This window comes from Lolium perenne, chromosome 2 (genome assembly GCF_019359855.2).
Source record: "Lolium perenne isolate Kyuss_39 chromosome 2, Kyuss_2.0, whole genome shotgun sequence".
In the NCBI taxonomy this organism is placed as follows: Eukaryota; Viridiplantae; Streptophyta; class Magnoliopsida; order Poales; family Poaceae; genus Lolium; species Lolium perenne.
Genome location: NC_067245.2, coordinates 303689073 through 303702881, shown reverse-complemented (window position 1 = coordinate 303702881; position 13809 = coordinate 303689073). Strand labels below are relative to the sequence as shown.

The 13809-nt window shown below is 45.4% G+C and overlaps 1 protein-coding gene across 1 annotated transcript in view; it reads left to right on the top strand.

Annotated features, from left to right (window-relative positions):
• LOC127330848 (alpha-copaene synthase-like) overlaps positions 1-13809 on the top strand; it is a 33063-nt gene that overhangs the window by 583 nt on the left and 18671 nt on the right. The gene's annotated exons all lie outside the window — the stretch shown is intronic.

The window sequence follows — 13809 nt, the reverse complement described above, 5'->3', positions numbered from 1 at the left end:
AAGAGGGTGAAATGAAAAGGGAAAATGGTCTAGCACTTTGTTACATGGGCCCAAGCTATCAAATTAATGGGTATCACTCTACACCTACTATTCGCCCAAAAGGCACACGTTTATCATGTTTGATTTCACAATATGTCTCCCATACTAGCAGGGATGGAGCCAGAAAAGTAACACAAGGGGAGCCAATTGCATGTAAAATTTATTGGATGGGGCCATATATGTAAATTTAGGTAACTTGCAGGTCAAATATATAGATTAACCAAGGTTTTTTAACAAAAAAATTACCATGAGGGGGCCATGGCCCCAGCCAGCCCCTGCTGGCTCCGTCCCTGCATACTAGTATCTTTTTTACATAATTGGTACTTCTAATTATGCTTTAAAAAGATAATACTTCTAATCATTACAAATAGGTACATGGTGCAGACGAATTTGGAGGTTTAAATTTGGCAATCAATTTTGTAACAAAAAGTGTGTTGTGAACCACAAAAAATACATCATCTAAGTAGGTACAAGGGGTATAATGTAGGCCTACGCATGCTAACAATTGAACATCCAACGGAAAACACAAAAGGCTCCACTAATTTCATTATTTTTTATTGGTTACGATGTCAAAAGTAGAAAATAAGAGTTACTATATTGTATATATAAACGTGAAGCTAGAGATGCTGAGACACTCATTTACTAAGAGAATAAGCTCCGACATTATGCGACAACAAAACATAGTCAAAATAACCCAAATGAAATTAATTTCTAAACTGTAACTAGGCTAAAGAAGAAGAAGAATAAGAGGAGAGTGATGATAATCCATGTATTGACACTATTAGTTAAAGTGATTCAACATTTCAAAGTTTGTATGTCTCTAATTTCTATATATTTTACATACAGTGGGTTCCATTGAATAAAACTATAGGAATTAATATACTCCTATATGATACTATCAATTATTTCTTTGTAATACGATGGCTAATATTACTATAACCTATTGACCCAAATAAGATTTTTTTATTTTATTAAATAAAGACGGTAAACTAGGACACATATACTGAATCAAGATAATGATATATGTGCCTTCTAAATTATTATGGAGTAGGCACCGACCGGTGTATTTTGTGTGTTTTTATGCATAAATTCTAGGAGAGCATATAATTTCAAATATTAATTATTTAGCTAATGCTGCTAAAACTATTAGAAGCACACGTGAAGATACCATTTTCATAGTACAAACAATATTCATATAGTTAGTCAGATAAGTAAGTTGTACAAACTATATATGTACCATTTGTAACATAACCCATGTAAAATATCATCGGATGAAATATCATTAGGATTACTTAAGTAAGGATATGTAATCTAAAGCATATAATTCGATGTCGACGTGATATATGTATCTGATAATGTTTTTATTTAATAGTACGACATGGTAATTAAGGTGTAATATGCACATGTACAATATATTTTTAAGTGCATGTATGATACGTCCCAAACGTATCTATAATTTCTTATGTTCCATGCTACTTTTATGACGATACTCATATGTTTTATACACATTATATGTCATTATTATGCATTTTCCGGCATTAACCTATTGACGAGATGCCGAAGAGCCAGTTGTTGTTTTCTGCTGTTTTTGGTTTCAGAAATCCTAGTAAGGAAATATTCTCGAAATTGGACGAAATCAACGCCCAGGGTCCTATTTTTCCACGAAGCTTCCAGAAGTCCGAAGAGGAAACGAAGTGGGGCCACGAGGTGGCCACACACTAGGGCAGCGCGGCCCAAACCCTGGCCGCGCTGGCCTGTTGTGTGGGCCCCTCGTGATGCCCCCTGACCTGCCCTTCCGCCTACATATAGTCTTCGTCGCGAAACCCCCAGTACCGAGAGCCACGATACGGAAAACCTTCCAGAGACGCCGCCGCCGCCAATCCCATCTCAGGGGATTCAGGAGATCGCCTCCGGCACCCTGCCGGAGAGGGGAATCATCTCCCGGAGGTCTCTTCATCGCCATGATCGCCTCCGGATCGATGTGTGAGTAGTTCACCCCTGGACTATGGGTCCATAGCAGTAGCTAGATGGTTGTCTTCTCCTCATTGTGCTATCATGTTAGATCTTGTGAGCTGCCTATCATGATCAAGATCGTCTATTTGTAATGCTACATGTTGTGTTTGTTGGGATCCGATGAATATTGAATACTATGTCAAGTTGATTATCAATCTATCATATATGTTGTTTATGTTCTTGCATGCTCTCCGTTGCTAGTAGAGGCTCTGGCCAAGTTGATACTTGTGACTCCAAGAGGGAGTATTTATGCTAGATAGTGGGTTCATGCCTCCATTAAATCTGGGACAGTGACAGAAAGTTCTAAGGTTGTGGATGTGCTGTTGCCACTAGGGATAAAACATCGATGCTTTGTCTAAGGATATTTGTGTTGATTACATTACGCACCATACTTAATGCAATTGTCTGTTGCTTGCAACTTAATACCGGAAGGGGTTCGGATGATAACCTGAAAGTGGACTTTTTAGGCATAGATGCATGCTGGATAGCGGTCTATGTACTTTGTCATAATGCCCTAATTAAATCTCATAGTACTCATCATGATATTTGTATGTGCATTGTTATGCCTTCTTTATTTGTCAATTGCCCAACTGTAATTTGTTCACCCAACATCTGTTTATCTTATGGGAGAGACACCACTAGTGAACTGTGGACCCTGGTCCTATTTTTTACATCTGAAATACAATCTACTGCAATTGTTATTTACTGTTCTTCGCAAACAAACATCATCATCCACACTATACATCTAATCCTTTGTTTACAGCAAGCCGGTGAGATTGACAACCTCACTGTTACATTGGGGCAAAGTACTTTGATTGTGTTGTGCAGGTTCCACGTTGGCGCCGGAATCCCTGGTGTTGCGCCGCACTACATTCCGCCACCAACAACCTTCAACGTGCTTCTTGGCTCCTCCTGGTTCGATAAACCTTGGTTTCTTTGTGAGGGAAAACTTACTGCTGTGCACATCACACCTTCCTCTTGGGGTTCCCAACGGACGTGTGTCTCACGCGCATCAAGACTGTTTTCTGGCGCCGTTGTCGGGGAATCTGAAGAAAAGCTACACCACGGAATTGCCAACTCCCACGGCAACAGCTTGTTTTCTGGCGCCGTTGCCGGGGAGATCAAGACACGCTGCAAGGGGAGTCTCCACTTCCAATCTCTTTACTTTGTTTTTGTCTTGCTTTATTTTATTTACTACTTTGTTTGCTGCACTAAAACAAAACACAAAAAAATTAGTTGCTAGTTTTACTTTATTTACTGTCTTGTTCTCCATATTAAAAACACAAAAAATTAGTTAATTGCATTTACTTTGTTTTGTTATCATGTCTCGCTCTGTACCTGTTACTTCCTCGCCTGAGGAATTAGTTTTTACTTTCAAACAAGGGGATGAGGAAAGTTTTAAAGATGCTTGGACTAGAATTTTTTTCCTATCGTAAAGCTGAACCTCAAATGACTCTAAGTTTGCTCCTTAGTAACTTTTATTTTGGGCTTATGATTCGCTATAGATATGCCTTGGATGTTGTAGTGGGAGGAGATTTCCTTCATTGCGATGGGGATCGAGCTTTTAATGCCATAAAGAAATTGGTTGCATCACATAGTTCAGCTAATAACTTTGATTCAGCTCTTATTAGCATTTATAATAGATTAAACACTCTTGAGACAAGTGCATCTTGCTTGAAAGAAAATTATAGTTATGTTCGTAACCGTCTTGATCAAGTTTTAGTGAACTCTGAACCTGTTATCACCAGATTTTGGACAAATCCAGAGGTGGGCCGTAAGAGAGATGTGCTTAGAGGACTACACGTGGAAGATCTCTGAAGCGGCCTTGCACGGAGAATTTGGGCTAGTTTGCCCGTGTATCTTTAATTGTAGTAGGTTATATCTTAGATCAAGATTTAGAGTTTGTATCGCACACGGTGGGATATTCCCACGTTAGAAAGTCCGCTGGACTATAAATATGTATCTAGGGTTTATGGAATAAACAACAACACAACGTTCACCCCAAAAACAAACCAATCTCGGCGCATCGCCAACTCCTTCGTCTCGAGGGTTTCAATCAGGTAAGCGACATGCTGCCTAGATCGCATCTTGCGATCTAGGCAGCACAAGCTCCACGTTGTTCATGCGTTGCCCGTACTGAAGCGTCTTTGATGGCGGGCAACGTAGTTATCATAGATGTGTTAGGGTTAGCATAGTTCTTCGTATAACATGCTTACGTAGTGCAACCCTTGCATGTCTAGCCGCCCTCACGCCTATCTCAGGCGTGGGGGCGGCACCCTGCTTGTTCATCATCTAGTAGATCTGATCCGTTACGATTGCTCCTTGTTATGCAAGGATTAGTTTAATATCTGCAATAGTTAGGCCTTACAAAGGGGGGGAGGATCCAGTGGCACGTAGGGTGGCGTTCGCAAGTCCTAAACAGGATGTTCCGCGGATCAACATCATTGTTGGTTCTTTGGCCTTGTTTAGGATCGGCTTATGAGCACCGTGCGTGGCCGCGAGGCCCAACCTGGAGTAGGATGATCCGATTATGCGGTGAAAACCCTAAATCGTCGTAGATCTCATTAGCTTTATCTTGATCAAGCAGGATCACCAAGTATTCGTGCACCCCGTACGAATCATGGGTGAATCGGCTCTTTGAGCCGATTCACAGGATAACCTGAGAGCCGATCGAGGCTCGTATTTAATGTTTACGTGTATGCCATGCGGGAACTAAGCGAGGCATCCCCATCACCTTCCCGACCAGGTATAGGTCAGGTGGCACGCCTGCACTTCGCATCGCCGCGTGTGACCAGAAGAGCATTGCGGGCCGTCGCTCGGAGGGTCTCGGCCAGCCGCAGCTCTAGGCTCTTCCCGGCTCTACCGTGTTGACAGGCCGCTGCCCGCCGGTGGGTTTTGGCGATCAACACATTCTGGCACGCCCGGTGGGACAATCGTCTACATCAACCACATCGCCATCTACATCTGAGATGGCGACGGACGGCACGCCAGTCACCTACGAGGAGCTGCTGCTGAGCTCAAGAAGAAACATGACGAGATCAAGGCCACCCTCGAAGTCGACCTCATCGGCTCTTTCGGAGAACCCGTACCCATGGCATCGGATGGAAGGGGTTCTCACCACAAGGTGCACTCGATGGGATAGATCTCTCTGCCCCGTCGGAGGAACGCACCAGGGCCTGCGGCAGAGATCAACTACTTGGTGGCTCACTCGCTACACCGCCACTCTGAAAACTTGGTCAACGTGTTGGAGCGTCTCGCTCTGCGCGTGATCCAGGAGATCATGAGCCACCAGTACTCGCCGTCAGGACCAGCTCTCGGGACGCACCAAGGAGAGTTGCCACTCCCGATCCGTCCACCGCTGCCATATGCGTTGGCAGCACCACTGAAGTGCCGGCTACACCGGCATTCGTCGTCTACAAGATCGGTGGTGACCCTAGTGACTACCGAGTTCTTGGCTGAGGCGCCTAAGGAGAACCCTCAAGGATACGCGTGCACGTATGTGCCAGATTGTGTAACAGCTGGGCACTCTCAAACCAGGCCACAACGTCGGGGACTCCGGCGCAGACGGGAGGGACGTCGGCGACAGAGCTTGAGAAGCGGACGTGGCTAACTAAGTACGCCACCCCGACGAAACTCCGAGCCCAGCTCCTGCGGTTGGCTCAGAGCTGGAAAAGCAAACATGGCTGGCTAAGTACGCCACCCCGGCGAATCTTCGAGTGCATCTCCTGCAGCCAGCACGGCGGATCAGATCGGTACCATGCGAGAGACCAGTTCGGCATTATGCCGAAAAGGAGGGCAATCGGCTATTCCAAGCCGTACCGACGAGTACGAGATGATCCCGCTGCCACCTAAAAATCGGCTCCCGTACGTCTCCAAATTCAGTGGATCAGATGGCACCAGATCCAGCGACCACATCGGCCGATATTTGGCGCAACTAGGACCGGCTTCGGTGTCGGATCAGCTACGTGTGAGGCTCTTTTCACGAGTCCCTCACAGGATCGGCTTTTGGATGGTATACCTCTTTGCCAAAGAAACTCCATCCGATCTTGGAAGCAATTGGAAGAACAGTTCCATATGCAATATCATTCAGAAGCTTCCGAGTCTAGCATTGCCGATCTAGCACCACTACGTCAGTAGCGCGGAGAAACGGTGACAGAGTACATCCAGCGCTTCAGGAACCTTAGGAACCGATGTTATTCGGTTCGTATAAGTGAAAAGCAAGCCCTCGAGTTGGCGATAGCTGGCCTTGCAACACAGCTCAAGGACATGGCCTCCCAAGCAGATTATCCCTCGCTGGCGCACATGGTTCAGAAACTATCAGCATATGAACAGCGCCACCCAGACCTGTACCAAGACAAGTTCAAGCGTGCAGTAGTCATGGTCGATACAGAGGAAGGTGAAGTGCCTGCGGGAGACCAAGAAGTAGCAGTGGCTGAATGGACTCGGGGAGGAACCCCGTGTCCTGCAAATGGGTAAAGCCACCAGGGCCGCCCAGGGGATTTGATTGTGACGTGACCAAGACTGAACTACTCTTCGACCTCCTGCTCAGGGAGGAACCGTTGACGATTCCTGAAGGTCTCAAGTTCCCTACGGCGCAAGAGCTAAACGGAAAGCCATCTTTGCCAAGTTCCACAACTCGCTTTCCCATGCCACCAACGACCGCAGGTGTGGCGTCAGCACATCCAAGCGGCGATAGAGAAGGGGCGTTTAATTTTCAACCAGTACGCCATGAAGGTAGACACCCAGCCCTTCCCCGCCGTTAACATGGTAGAAGTCATCTACCCTGAGAGTTGCCAGCCAGGTCCCACGTTCAGCATCAACATGGTAGGACCTGGGAACCACTCTGGCAAAGATGGAGATGAGGGCAGCTGCTCTCATAGCAAGGATACCGAGGAGGCCGCTCCACGCGATCGGCTCCATCATGATGGCAAGCGCTACGTTACAGAGGGAGAAGTGAAGAACATAAGATATCAACGACCTCTCTCTGATCACCTCCTCAACAAATATGTGAGACAGTATGACCAACGCCGACGGTCCAACTATGTTGATGAAGGAGATCGTCTGGCTAGAGAAGCCAGAAGACATCGTCGGCAGGATCGCGATGAGGAGGAGCACGAGCGCCGTGCCACGGACACATCAAGGGAGCAAGATGACAACGCCAGACACTGGGACTGCCCTTTCTTCAGACACTGCTGGGATTCAGGAATGAGCCGATTGCCCACAATCGGCAATTGCCCAGAATGCAACAAGAAGAAGAAGGAGGCAGCCAACGTGTCTGTGTTTGAGCGCTTAGGGCCTCTCCCACCACCAAGCAAACGTGCTGAGTCACTTCGTTGGGCAGATCTTGAGGATTCCGAAGACGAAGGACTAGAAGAAGAAGAAGACAGGTGCCACCGTCCAAGGTGGTGCCCTGACGGACTCAGCCGTTCACAAAAGCGCAGGGTTCAACGTTTGCGCGGCCTGGAGGAAGCCGAAAGGTTATACCTGCATACGCTAAGGAAGGCACGGCCTGATCTGGCCGCAAAGGTTCAGCGAGCCCTGGATGAAGAGGGTCGTCCACGAAGAATGGAGTGGCGTCCCAAGCAAAAGAAAGCCGATGATGAAACATCGGCTGGCACAAACATGGTGCTTCTCTTGCCGACGGAGCTTAGTGTTCCACGATTATACGATGCACTTAAGGTGGACGACAGCAGGCGCGTCAAGTCAGAGGTTGGGTTGGTTTTATCCAGCCTAACCGAGTAGCAAGATTAAACCAATGAGCAAACCGTGCGAGGCTGATCCTTGTGATCGGCCCCAAAAGTTTATGGAGGGACATTACAAAACCTTCATCGAACGAGCAAGGTGGAGGCCGATTCCAGCAATCGGCCAAAATTATCTTCTGCACATATTCTGTTTGTGGTCAGCAACGATCTACTGGGCAGTGGCCACGTCGGCAGATGAAAGTCAGCATAAGTCTTTGCGAAGCCGACGTGCAAGTACAGTGCCCTGACTAACCAAGAAAGCCGATATCTGCAGTCATTCAGCAGATTCGGCTCGGGGGGCATATAGTCAAATGAACATATGCAGATAAACATGTGCAGACATGCGTGCAGTGGAACATTGGGGGCCGGTTAAGGAAAAATTGGCCAAATAAAAAAAATTTCAGAAGCAAAGCCGATGCGCAGCCATCGACTTTAGTACAGTTGCACAGGACCAAGACCTACTGGCTATGTGCTCAAGGGTTTACATCAACGTCGATGTTCAGTAGAAAGAAAGCTGATCAACGACTTATGCATCCTCGCCGGTATTCTTGCCTTGATGAAAGCTCGGGGGGCAGCTCGCCCTGAAAGTTCTTAAGAGAGCCGATTTTGATGGAATCGGCTGATTCTGCGTTACGATTCGGAGGCTGATGGTGACACATGTGGTTGGCTCACGATTGTCCTCGCCTTGATGAAGACTCGGGGGGCAACGGACTACATGAAGATTTGGTTCTTTAGAAACCAATTGGAGTTGCATCGGTTGATCCTGCGTCGTGATCCTCTCTGGAAGCGATTACGGTCGCGAAAGAAGATTGCTGAAGCTATGGAGAGGAATCAGGAAGGGAGGCCGTCGGCTTTTACAGATTTTGGACTGTCCTGTCGCTGCAAAGGGATTGGATTCTCAAAATAGCCGATGAGTGGTCATCGGCTAAGGGATTGCGAAGAAAATATGGTCAGATACCAAATCGCAGCCTGAAATTGAGAAGTTCTCGGCCTACGAGCTAATCGACATGAGAATCCAGCTTCATGGGCGTCCAAAAGAAGAAAAAAATCGATACATTGCTATCGGTCTTGATATGACAGGCGGAAGGAATGAAATTGGGGCAATTGAAGGATGAATCAAAAGAACAATTTCATTAATTCATAGGAGCGGCTTTACAAGAAAGAGCCGATGGCTCTCAAAAGAGGGATCTAGTGCCTAGCACACTGCTACTACTAGTCCTATTCTACTAGTCGTCGCTGTCCTCGTCGTCACCGCCGTCGATGTCGTCGGCGCTGCTCCCGGGGAGCTCCTCGTCGCTGCTACCCCAGCCCATGGCCGGAGCCTCTTCCTCCTCGTCATCATCATCGTCCTCGCTGTCCGCCCAGGAGCGGAAGCGCTTGGTTGGCGGGTACCCGGCGGAAGAGGAAGATTCATCTTCCTCCTCCTCTTCTTCTTCTTCGTCGTCATCTTCATCCTCGCTGTCCGCCCACATGCGGGAGCGCTTCTTCAGCGGGAGCTAGGCGGAGGGGAAGGTCTTGGCCTTCGTTACTTCTCCTTCTTTCTTCTCATCATCGGAGGGGAGGGGGTCCACTTCGGAAGAAGGTTTGTCCTCGTTCTTCTTCGGCGAGAATGGGGGGAAGAGGTTTGAGAAGGAGGAGGAAGAGGAAGACATTGCTGAGGGAGAAGAGGGTTTTTTGGGTGCCGATGGCTGGAACAGAGGAAGGGGATGAAGAAAGCTAATCGATCGGCACAGTTACATAATGAGGAGCCTGGTGGAAATTTACTGTCATTACAGTTTCCAAGGAGATGACGCCAGAGCTATCGAATTTTGCAGAGAAGCTGAGAAGACAGGGCATAATGATAACGGATACTGCAACAGCTCTGCTCTGCCACGACATGACCCGACGGAGGAACGCTTAATGATTTTGGAAAAATTATTTCCAAAACCAGGGGGGCATGTGTTATCACCAGATTTTGGACAAATCCAGAGGTGGGCCGTAAGAGAGATGTGCTTAGAGGACTACACGTGGAAGATCTCTGAAGCGGCCTTGCACGGAGAATTTGGGCTAGTTTGCCCGTGTATCTTTAATTGTAGTAGGTTATATCTTAGATCAAGATTTAGAGTTTGTATCGCACACGGTGGGATATTCCCACGTTAGAAAGTCCGCTGGACTATAAATATGTATCTAGGGTTTATGGAATAAACAACAACACAACGTTCACCCCAAAAACAAACCAATCTCGGCGCATCGCCAACTCCTTCGTCTCGAGGGTTTCAATCAGGTAAGCGACATGCTGCCTAGATCGCATCTTGCGATCTAGGCAGCACAAGCTCCACGTTGTTCATGCGTTGCCCGTACTGAAGCGTCTTTGATGGCGGGCAACGTAGTTATCATAGATGTGTTAGGGTTAGCATAGTTCTCCGTATAACATGCTTACGTAGTGCAACCCTTGCATGTCTAGCCGCCCTCACGCCTATCTCAGGCGTGGGGGCGGCACCCTGCTTGTTCATCATCTAGTAGATCTGATCCGTTACGATTGCTCCTTGTTATGCAAGGATTAGTTTAATATCTGCAATAGTTAGGCCTTACAAAGGGGGGGAGGATCCAGTGGCACGTAGGGTGGCGTTCGCAAGTCCTAAACAGGATGTTCCGCGGATCAACATCATTGTTGGTTCTTTGGCCTTGTTTAGGATCGGCTTATGAGCACCGTGCGTGGCCGCGAGGCCCAACCTGGAGTAGGATGATCCGATTATGCGGTGAAAACCCTAAATCGTCGTAGATCTCATTAGCTTTATCTTGATCAAGCAGGATCACCAAGTATTCGTGCACCCCGTACGAATCATGGGTGAATCGGCTCTTTGAGCCGATTCACAGGATAACCTGAGAGCCGATCGAGGCTCGTATTTAATGTTTACGTGTATGCCATGCGGGAACTAAGCGAGGCATCCCCATCACCTTCCCGACCAGGTATAGGTCAGGTGGCACGCCTGCACTTCGCATCGCCGCGTGTGACCAGAAGAGCATTGCGGGCCGTCGCTCGGAGGGACCAGCCAGCCGCAGCTCTAGGCTCTTCCCGGCTCTACCGTGTTGACAGGCCGCTGCCCGCCGGTGGGTTTTGGCGATCAACAGAACCTTCAATGTGGGACCCTACTATTAAAGTTATTATTGGTGGTGAAACTTTTCATGCCCGTTGTGATATTATGTCTGAATTTTGCCTTATGCCTAAGAGTATTTATGAATCTTTGACACTTTGGGGACTCATTGAAGGGGGAGAAGGAGTAACTCTTATTGATAACTCTGTTATAATTCCTAAGGGAATAACCGAGTGTGTGCACACAACCATTCTTGGAAGAACGGTATCCACTGATTATCTTGTTATTGAATGTGTAGGAACAGGACAAATCACACTTGGGAGATCCCTGCTGAAATTATTGGGAGCAATCATAGATGTGGGAGAAGGCACCCTAAAATTCACCTCTACACCGGGAGGTAGACATGTATTCCCTAACCCAAAGAGTAAGAAAAAGAGTAAGAAGGGTAGGCGTAAAGCCCGAGGTAATGTCGATGCTTCATCTCTTGATAATACTTGATTCACACTTTCTGCGCCTAGCTGAAAGGCGTTAAAGAAAAGCGCTTATGGGAGACAACCCATGTTTTTACTACATCACTTTTTGTTTTATATTTGAGTCTTGGAAGTTGTTACTACTGTAGCAACCTCTCCTTATCTTTATTTTATTGCATTGTTGTGCCAAGTAAAGTCTTTGATAGTAAAGTCAATACTAGATTTGGATTACTGCGCAGAAACAGATTTCTTGCTGACACGAATTTGGATATGGTTCTCTGTAGGTAACTCAGAAAAATCTGCCAATTTATGTGCGTGATCCTCAGATATGTACGCAACTTTCATTCAATTTGGGCATTTTCATCTGAGCAAGTCTGGTGCCTCTAAAAAATTCGTTTTTACGGACTGTTCTGTTTTGACAGATTCTGCCTTTTATTTCGCATTGCCTGTTTTGCTATGTTTGATGGATTTCTTTGTTCCATTAACTTTCAGTAGCTTTGTGCAATGTCCAGAAGTGTTAAGAATGATTATGTCACCTCTGAATATATGAATTATGCACTGACCCTCTAATGAGTTTGTTTTAAGTTTGGTGTGGAGGAAGTTTTCAAGGGTCAAGAGAGGAGGATGATACAATATGATCAAGAAGAGTGAAGAGTTTAAGCTTGGGGATGCCCCCGTGCTTCATCCCTGCATATTTTAAGAAGACCCAAGCGTCTAAGCTTCGGGATGCCCAAGACATCCCTTCTTCATCGACAACTTATCAGGTCACCTCTAGTGAAACTATATTTTTATTCCGTCACATCTTATGTGCTTTACTTGGAGCGTCTGTTTGTTTTTATTTTTGTTTTGTTTGAATAAGATCGGATCCTAGCATTCTTTGTTTGGGAGAGAGACACGCTCTGCTGTTTCGTATGAACACATGTGTTCTTAGCTTTATCTTTAATGTTCATTGTGAAATCTGGACTATTTCATTCATTGCTATATGGTTGGAAACGGAAAATGCCGCATGTGGTAAATGGTATAATGTCTTGAATAATGTGATACTTGGCAATTGTTGTGCTCATATAGATCATGTTTAAGCTCTTGCATCATGTACTTTGTACCTATTAATGAATAACTACATAGAGCTTGTTAAAATTTGGTTTGCATGATTGATCTCTAGAGTCTAGATATTTTCTGGTTAAGGTGTTTGAACAACAAGAAGACAATGTAAAGTCTTATAATAGCTACAATATGTTCATATGTGAGCTTTGCTGCACCTTTTATACTTGAGTTTGCTTCAAACAACCTTGCTAGCCTAGCCTTGTATTGAGAGGGATTCTTCTCGTGCATCCAAATCCTTGAGCCAAATACTATGCCATTTGTGTCCACCATACCTACCTACCACGTGGTATTTCTCCGCCATTCCAAAGTATATTACTTGAGTGCTACCTTTAAAACTTCTATTCTTTGCCTTTACAATATATAGCTCATGGGACAAATAGCCTTAAAAACTATTGTGGTGAAGAATATGTACTTATGTGTCTTATTTCTTAATAAGTTGCTTGTTGAGTGGTAACCATGTTTCTGGGGACGCCATCAACTTTTACCTTTGTTGAATATCATGTGAGTTGCTATGCATGTTCGTCTTGTCTGAAGTAAGAGTGATTTTCATGATCAAATGGTTTGAGTATGCATATTGTTAGAGAAGAACATTGGGCCGCTAACTAAAGCCATGATTCATGGTGGAAGTTTCAGTTTGGACACAAATCCTCAATCTCTTATGAGAATATTAACTGTTGTTGAATGCTTATGCATTAAAGAGGAGTCCATTATTATCTGTTGTCTATGTTGTCCCGGTATGGATGTCTAAGTTGAGAATAATCAAAAGCGAGAAATCCAATGCGAACTTTCTCCTTAGACCTTTGTACAGGCGGCATAGAGGTACCCCTTTGTGACACTTGGTTGAAACATATGCTATGCAATGATAATCCGTGTTAATCCAAGCTAATTAGGACAAGGTGCGGGCACTATTAGTATTCTATGCATGAGGCTTGCAACTTATAGGATATCTTATACATAACACATATGCTTAATTACTACCGTTGACAAAATTGTTTCTTGTTTTCAAAATGAAAAGCTCTAGCACAAATATAGTAATCCATGCTTCCCTCTGCGAAGGGCCTATCTTCTACTTTATTGTTGAGTCAGTTTACCTATTCCTTCTATCCCAGAAGCAAACACTTGTATCAACTGTGTGCATTGATTCTTACATGTTTACCTATTGCACTTGTTATATTACTTTATGTTGACAATTATCCATGAGATAAATATGTTGAAGTTGAAAGCAACCGCTGAAACTTATATCTTCCTTTGTGTTGCTTCAATGCCTTTACTTTGAATTTATTTCTTTATGAGTAACTCTTATGCAAGTCTTATTGATGCTTGTCTTGAAAGTATTATTCATGAAAAGTCTTTGCTATATGATTCATT